This window comes from Mastigoproctus giganteus, chromosome 6, assembly GCF_048544385.1.
Source record: "Mastigoproctus giganteus isolate SK-2022 chromosome 6, ASM4854438v1, whole genome shotgun sequence".
In the NCBI taxonomy this organism is placed as follows: Eukaryota; Metazoa; Arthropoda; class Arachnida; order Uropygi; family Thelyphonidae; genus Mastigoproctus; species Mastigoproctus giganteus.
The window spans coordinates 140,395,930-140,405,452 of record NC_143580.1 but is presented as its reverse complement, the minus strand read 5'-3'; positions in this window follow the sequence as shown (position 1 = coordinate 140,405,452).

Sequence of the window (9,523 nt, the reverse complement as noted above, 5' to 3'; positions counted from 1 at the left end):
TAAGATGCAAGAGAGCCATTCACTCTAAAAGTTTGTCCAGTTCTTCCTGGAACTTATGTAAGCTATCAACTTCCATAATGACCAACAAAAGCTTGTTTCAACAATCAACCTCCAGCTAGCAAAGGCTAATTTCCGCACATCTATTCTACAACGGACTTTCCTCGATTTGAATTTATGCCCCCTCTGTTGCGTAACAGAGGGGGCATAAATTCAAATTCAAAAGGAAGAATCCCATCAGAAGTAAGCTTGCTCAAACCATTCAAAGCCTTATACACCTCAATCAGTTCACCTCGCAGGCGCCTAGTCTCCAGACGCTGCAATTTTCAGAAAATAATCCTTTCTTGGTAGGAGAACCCCATCGTTCCCCTCATCCATCTCTTTGCCCTTCTCTGCACTCGTTCTAGCAACTACATATCCTTCCAAAAATGAGGCCTCCAGTCCTGTACGCAGTACTCAAGGCGTGGCATGACCATAACCTTATACAAATGGGTAATCACCAACTTCTCACTAGTAGAAAACTCCTGCATATCATTGACAAGATTAAATAACCTACTCTGATAGCCCATCTGCACTGCTCAAAAAATTTCATATCTGAGTGCACAATTCCCCCCTCCCTCGTCTTTTTCATTCCCTACCAACCATTTGGTACGTTTCTCTGGGGTTACTGCTACCCATATGCAGTACTATGCATTTGCCAATGTTAAATTTCAGTCGCCATTTCTCAGCCTGTCTTCCCAATTTTTCTAGATCCTATTGCAGCAGCATGCTGCCATTAACAACCCTGCTAACCTTTGTGTCATCTGAAAATTTCAATATTAAGCCTGATAAGCATTAAGCAGTGTCCATTGATAACCACGCTCTGTCTTCTCCCACTCAACTATCCTTTTATCCATTATAGTGATTTACCTTTAATGCCATACTCTCCAATTTGTACAGTAGTCTTCAATGTCCAGCGCTATAAAAAGCTTTCCTGAAATCCAAGTATATGATACCAAAATTATTTATCGCATCCAGTTCCTTTCTGACCACATCATAGAATCCAATCAAATTTCAGACAAGACTTCCCGTTAACAAACCCATACTGTGCCTGAATTATTACTGCAGTCTTGAATAGATGATCCTGCAAGGCTCCTTTACTCCGTTATTTTCCCCAGAACAGAAGTTAAACTAGTAGGTGTGAAATTACTGGTGTCACTCTTTGATCCCCATTTTTAAATTGGACACACATTTGCACATCTCCAGTCCGTGGGGGCCTTCACTGAGTTCAAGGATATCTTCATAATCCTGGCTATGGGCCTGCCTACTTCCTTTGATGGCTCCTTTAATATAACTGGATAGATCCCATCCATCCCAGGTGCCTTCTTTATGTTTAACTTTAGCAAATTCTCCTCCACTTTGCTTTCAGTCATTACAAAGTTATTTAGCTCCCTGCCAGTGGTTGATACATTATGGCATTTTCCTCCCTGAATAACTTCTCATGTGTAAATATAGATGCAAAATACTCATTCAGTTTGTCAGCTACCTGAGCAGAATCATCAACATTCGAAACATCGATATCAAGTGGACCAATCTGATTCATTCCCTTCCTTCTAGAGATAACGTATGTAAAGCTTTTCTTTGCATCCTTTTTTTTTACTGCTTTTCTTTGCATCCTTTGCTAAAGATTATTATTATTATTATGAGCCATATGGTGCAAGGAAGCCTGAAGCTTATGCTAGAGTAGCCAAAAAAAAATTTGAGTATGAGAGAGAGAGAGAGAGAAGAATTATGATCTCCAGCTCAGGACTCTAGGTGTGCCAAGCCCATACTCGCAAGATGTGAGCCCTTGGTTCCCGTAATCTCCTTTTGCTTGCCTAACCTCAGTTGTCACTTGATTACAGGCTTATGTATGCTACAGGCATCTGTGTTGCCTGATAATTTATATGCATCCCATGCATTTTTCTTATCTGCCACGAGTCTCATTAGTTCATCTGACATCCATTTAGGCCTAAACCTTGAACAGTATTTCTTAGTTAGTAGGAGGAGCCTAGTGGCCTCCACTAGATTAATCACTTGAACGCTTTCCATTCAGAATTTGTTGTTGGTAACATCAGTTGGTCCCACTTTATAGAATTTAAAAACTGCCTCACACCACTGTAATCAACTTTACAAAAGCAAAAACTCTTCCCTTTATTCCTGATCGTATTTACATCTTTGAGTAAATCCCACATCAGTACAATGTGATCACTGCCACCTAGTGGTTCCTTTATCTGCAAATTCTTGATGCACATACAATCACTGCGGATAAAACTAGTCAACACGTAAAATTGTACGAAAATTTGTTGTTCAAGTAAAATTCCCAATCTTGACTAATTTGATGCTGCTCAACACGAAAACCGCATTAAAATTTGTCGATTGGCTACCTTTTTCGAGTTACAGTTGGGTCTCATATTAGAGAGTTGCTCTACATTTTCAGCTACGGCTCTCAGCAAAACGCATTGCAACACTCCAGTTTCAGTACACCATCCTCATATCCGGTGACTGGCAACTGTCTCCTCGTTCTGCGTCACGTGATAAGTTGTTGTCACTCAAATGTTCCAATCAAATTTCAGGTTGTTCTCTGTGAGATTCTTAGTGTTTGCGCAGTATTTGTGTCGTGTAAGATTAATATGCTCCGTATTGTGTGTATGACTTCTCTTACGTATGTGGATAAGTCATGTTAGGTTCAAGAAACATCCCTTAACTCGAGTTATAAAAATGGCCTACTTTTTGTACTTTGGGTGAAACGTAGACAACAAAGACAAGACCAGGGCTCCACACATATGCTGCACTAACTATTCATCAAAACTCAACGCGTGAATCGAAAGGGACGTTTTATGGTTTTGCAGCGCCGTTGATATGGAGGAAACCAACAAACACGTCACACATTGCCTCCTATTAGAAAAGGAATGACAATGAAGAAAAAATGGTCAGTGACTTACCCAAATATACCATCTGTAATTTGTTCCGCGGCTCACGGTGAAATATTACCTATTCCCGAACTAACTGACCATTTTTATGTACACTCTGATGACGATGAATATCAACTTAATATATACACGAAGAAGTACAGCAGCCGTCTACGTCAAGGGTTACACCATTTTGTCCAAACCTTTATGCTTCTGCCACAAAAGATCACAGAAAGTGAGCGTAATGACCTGATCAGGGATCTCGAACTGCTGAAACATAAGGCAGAGCTTTTCGTCTCGAGGCTACAACAGTGGAATCTTCCAGATCATTCTGTAAAAGTGAAAATACTTCGTATTCGAAACAAAGATTATGATGAATTCTATCAAACAGAAGGTGAACTCACTGTTTTTAAGGATGTTAATGGCAGCAATAAACATGTGGTAGATTCCCGAAGAATGGCGACCATTTATAGACACTTCTAGGGTTAGCCTTAAGGCTGTGTTATTATACAATGTAAATATGCTCCCCTTACCTTGCGTATAGGGAGCATAAGTGAACGTTCCTGCATTCACATTCTTGAAAGCGAAAATTCCAAGACTTAGTACAGAGAAGATTAACAAGAATTGCAATGGGCAAAAAGGCATTTAGAAATAGAAAAGAACTATTGAGAAGAAGTTTCAAGAAGGAATCAAGAAAGCATATGGTGAAAACATTAATATGGACTGTTGTACTTTATGACTCAAAGATATGGACACTGGGAAGAGAGGAGATCAGACGTCTAGAAGCTTTCGAGATGTGGGTGTGGAGGAAAATGGAAAGGGTGAAATGGATGGACAGAGTGAGTAATGAGGAAGTTTTGAGGAAAGTAGGAGAAAAGAGAAAGTTAGTAAAAGTCCTAAGATAAAAGAACTTTATAGGACATGTTTTGAGAAGAGAAAGCATACTGAGAAAAGTGATAGGGGAAGATGTGTGGGAAGAGAGCTGTTGGGAGAAGGAGAATTGAATTGAGGATTTGATGGGAAGAGGAAATTATGCAGAAATTAAAAGGAAAGCACAGGACAGAGTAAAATGGCGTGAATGAGCCCTGAAACTGCCTGTGGGCAAAGAAATTGAAGAAGACCTCCGTATGCCGTCCACAAAAAAGAAATTTACGCAAACATGAAGAACATCCTCTTAAGTGTACACTATGAGAAGTATGAGTGGCTGATATGTCGTGATTTAAAGGAAATCGGCATTTTATTAGGATTACAAACGGGTTACACTAAGTATTGTTGCTTTCTCTGCGAGTGAGATAGTCCTGCCAAGAATATGCACTACGAGAAGAGGAGTTGGCCTCAACGAAAATCATAAACACCTGGAATGAAGAAACTAGTATTTGAAACTCTGGTAGATCCAAATAAAGATTTGCTTCCACCACTCCACATCAAACTCGGTCTCATGAAAAGTTTTGTGAAGGCTTTGAAAGTGAAGGGTCTTACATTAACATACTTGCAAGAGAAAATTCCAAGATTTAGTACAAAGTAGATTAAACAAGCGTATTCATTGGTCCACAAATAAGGCAACTTTTCAAAGACGAACAGTTCGAATGTGCCCTTAGTGATAGTGAGAAATTAACGTGGAAAGCCTTTCAAAATGTTCGACTGGTTTTCTAGGAAATGTTAAAGGTGGCAACTACAGACAGCTTTTGGAAGATCTCATTGTTTCTTACGGAAAATTGGGGTGTAACATATCATTGAAGATGCATTTCTTTCATTCACAGCTGGATTTCTTCGTGCCAAACTGAGGCCCCGTCAGCGACGAACATGGTGAGCGCTTCCATTAAGATATCGCAGCGATGGAATAAAGATGCAAAAGCAAATGAAGTGCTGCCGTGTTAAGCGATTATTTATTATTATTATTATTAGCCATATGGTACAAGGAAGCCAAGAGGCTTCCATAGCCGAGTGGGCAGGAGCGGGAGTGCAGTAGCACACGCTCTTTGAGTAGACCGGGCTTCAAGCCCCTGACTGCTGAATACGGTCGAACTGTCAACCCGCACTGGACCAGCGAGGCAGATTATGGTCCACTTCCCTCAACATGAATTGTTGAGGAGGCTTCCATCCTGCAGTGGGTTGATAATGGTTGCACTTTACTTTTTACTTTTACAAGGAAGCCTGAGGCTTATGCTACATAAGCCAAAAAAAAAAAAAAAAAAATTCCCGAGTTACCCCCTATGTGTGAGAGAGAGAGAGAGAGAGAGAGAGAGAGAGAGAGAGAGAGAGAGAGAGAGAGAGAGAGAGAGAGAAGTGGAAAGGCATCACCAAGAAAGAGAAGAATGATGATATCCAGCTAAGGACCCTGGGTTTGCCAAGCCTATACTCACCAGATTTGGGCCCCTGGGGTAATATTCTTGGATAGCGAAAACGATTGCTCCCGAAGCTGAATACAAACGAAAGGCGAAAAGGTGTTGTATTTGATACAAAAAAAATTATCAAATTATTGCATTAGGGTTACCCGAAATTTAATATGTAAACCCGTACTTGTGTCTATAAATTGCGTGGGTTCTCTGGTCGATTTGCCTGTTTTGCTGGACGAAAAAACCCCAGTTTCTGGGGTAGAAAACTTTGCTATCTACGCCTGAGACCGACTATCTCAACCACGTAGTGAAAAAAAGCCAATTAAAGTTCCTTTCGTCATCGACGGTATTCGAACCCTCGCCTTTTCCAACATGTGTAGAGAGAACGGTGACACTGCTACCAGCGCAGACCATCGTTGATACAGTTACGTTCGTAGCTACATCTTACTGCCATATAAAAAAAAACCTTGTATAAATATTAAAAACTACTCTTTTCGAAAACAAGAAACAACCCTGTTTTCGAAATGAGTAGTTTGGAGTATACTAAACACGGAAATAAGATTTCCAATCTTATTACCGTGTATAGCACCCAAAAATCTATAAACTTTCTTTCATGCCCGTAACAAGATATGAACCAAAATTTATTGTTCAAGTATATCAAATTCAAGTATACGATATAAAAAATATTTTTTTTGCATCCACTTACTTTGTGACCACATCATAGTATCCCATCAAATTAGTCAGACAATAATTTCCCTTTTCAAACCAATGCTGTGTTTGAACTATAAATGCAGTCTTGTCGAGATGATCCAGCAGTGCTTCTTTAACCAGAGACTCCATTATTTTCCCCCGAACAGAAGTTAAACTGACAGATCTGTAATTACTCGAACCACCTTCCGATCCGCCTTTGTGAACTGGGGAAACATTTGCACGTCACCAGTCTGTGGGAACCTTCACTGAGTTTAAGGATGCCCTCATAATCATGGCAATGGGCCTGCTTACTTCCTTTGATGCCTCCTTTAATATAACTGGATAGATCCCATCGACCCCAGGTGCCTTCCTTATGTTTAACTTTAACAAATTCTCCTCCACTTTGCTCTGTTATTACATAATTATATAGTTCCTTGCGAGAGTTTGATAAACTTCTGGCATTCCCCTCTCTGAATAACTCCTCATGTGTAAATATAGATGCAAAATATTCATTCAGTTTTTGAGCTACCTGGGCAGAATCATCAACATTTGAACCATCGATATAAAGTGGACCAATCTAATTCATTCCCTTCCTTCTAGAGTTTACGTAAGTAAAGAAGTCTTTACTGTTTTTCTTTGCATCCTTTGCCAAATATTTCGCGTAATCTGCATTTGCTTTACTAACCTGCGTTGTCACTTGATTACAGACTATTTTATATCAACCACATTAGACCGGGGTTCGAGCCTGTGACCACCAAATACGGAGGATGCGGAAAGGTCAGGGAATGACCACCGCATATCGCCGGAGCAATATGGCTTTAGTTGCTAATGCTCCTAAAACAACAACAACAAAAACATATCTACCACAGACATCGGCGTCTCCTGATAATTTATAAACGTCCCATGCATTTTTTTTTTCCTGACACAAGTCTCTTTAATTCATCTGACTTCCATTTAGGCCTAAACCTTGAACAGTATTTTTTAGTTGGTATGAACAGCGTCCAAGTTGGTATGAAAAGCATCCATGAAAGCTTCCCATTATGAATTTGCTGTTGACAACATCATCAGTTGGTCCCACTGTATAGAATTTAAAAACTGTTGAGACCACTGTAGTCACCATTACGAAAGCAAAAACCCTTCTCTTAACTCCTGCTCAGGAAAGGGCTGTCCCGAGGGTGCAAGGGGTGCACTGCACCCAGGAGACAACGTTCAAGGGACGCCTGAAAACCTGAAACTTGCATACACGGATGAAGAAAATTTTAAAGAGGGGGGGGGGTACCAAATTGCTATTGGCACCCAGGCGCCACATACTATAGGAATGCCCCCGATGGTAGTTACATCTTTCAGTAAATCGCACATCAGTACACTGTGATCACTGCCACCTAGTGGTTCCTTTATCTGCAAATTCTTAATGCATGAAGAAGCACTGCTGATAATCAGATCAAGAGTATTAGTCCCGATGGTTGCATCTCAAACATGCTGCTGCAGAAAACAATCACCCAATAAATCTACAAAAGTCTTGCTAGTGTGTGAGTGACCAACCCATAAGTTGCAGTCTATATCTGGGAAGTTAAAATCCGCCATTATAAGACAATCTGATTTACTGGCCTCTCCGTAGCCGAGTGGTCAGGAGCGGGAGTGCAGTAGCACGCGCTCTTTGAGTAGACTGGGGTTCAAGCCCCTGACTGCTGAATACGGTCGATCTGCCAACCCGCACTGGACCAGCGTGGCAGATTATGGTCAATTTCCCTCAGCATGAATTGTTGAGGAGGCTTCCATCCTGAAGTGGGTTGATAATGACTGCACTTTACTTACTTACTTACTATTTCTCTGTACAGTTGTTCGTTGTACTCATCAGAGTCATTAGGACTGCAACACATTGCTACTCTCAACTCGGTTTTCCAGTGCTTATGTCACACCAAACTCGCTCAACGCTGCACTGTTCACCAGTGTTAACCGGATGCACTTCCTTAGATTTTATGTGTTTCTGAACTAACAGCATGACCCCTCCTCCCTTTCTATCCTGTCTGTCCTTGCTTTACACATTGTACTTCCCCAAATTCCAATTCTGCATTCCTTATTCCATTGTGACACCACATCTCTGATATCCCAACAATACCTGACTTTGATGTTTCATGTCTTGACCTTCATCAGATTTATTTACTATACTCCTAGTATTGGTGTACCTGCAAGTATACACCAACGAGCCAAAACATTATGACTACCTACCTAATAGTCATCAATCTGGGGGAGGGGGAATTCTCCCAGACAGACACCCAATCAGTCTAAGGGGAGAAAAAAAAAAAAAAAAATATATATATATATATATATATATATACAGGTAGTTCTCGACTTTACGAATTAATTCGTTCCTAGCGCGCACTCGTAAAGCGGGAATTATTTCCCATAGAAATAATGTTAAAAATAGGAGTTACGTTCTCAACAATGAAATTATCTAATTAGTTTATGTTTAAACAATGATTGATTTAGCCAAAGAAATTAAAACGTAGCCTATAAAATCAAGCAAATTATAATAATAAAGAAATTATTTATGACTTACAAATTTTAAAGAATGTTTATTCTTCATCATCGACTAAATGCACACTCGATGATTACTGGGTCGGCACTCGTTGGTTTGTTGCAAAAGGAGTCGTCTTCTTCAGAAATGCTTCAAGAGGCGTTTGTTTCCAAAATAACCTTCTATTTTCTTTGTAAATTTCAATAGCATGCATAAGCATTTTTTAACGGAACGCACAAATTGCAACGATTTGCGCGGAGTAACAAGTTTACGAAGCTGAAATAAAAAGGAATGAAGAGAAGATTCTGAAAATTTATTTATGTTTTTTTTATACGATTGAAGATTTCAGTAAAGGTGGAACACATTTCACCATAATAACGCAAAAAACCACACAATTCCAGCTATCGGTATTTTCGCAAATGCAATAACGTCGAGTTTACTACCCGTTTATAATTGCAGTAACAGAAAACCCAATAAACCAGAAAGTGCAAATTGTTTTTGTTTTATCATAGTGACCTCCAGAAATGTGCTTTAGAAAAATGTCACAAAGGCATTCAAAATTGGTTCTTGCATTGGAAAGTGTAGTGCATTTTAGTGATTTGAATTGGTAACTAATACAATTTGCACTTTTAGAGAGTTATAAAGCGAAATTTTCAACTTCCGAAGTCGTGGAACGAATTACTAAAAAACAATGTGTTATTGGGTTCACATTACGACATTTTCACCATACGATGGTTTCTCTGGAATGGATTAATATCGCAAAGCTGGGTACACTATATTGTATAGCCACACGCGTGGTTTGAAATGCGGTATTTATGAATGTTTAACAATATTTTTTTGCAATTAATGCTCATATTTTCAATTTTGTCGATACTTGAAAAAAAAAAACTCGTAAAGCGAGAACTGCCTATATATATACAGTATCATGAAACTGCAATTTTAAGCAACATGAATTGATACAGACAATTGTTTCCATTTATCGAATACTTTTATACAATAATCCTGAAAGAAAGCAAAATTAGTTCCAAATGCCTGACCAGCTCAGCCTTACA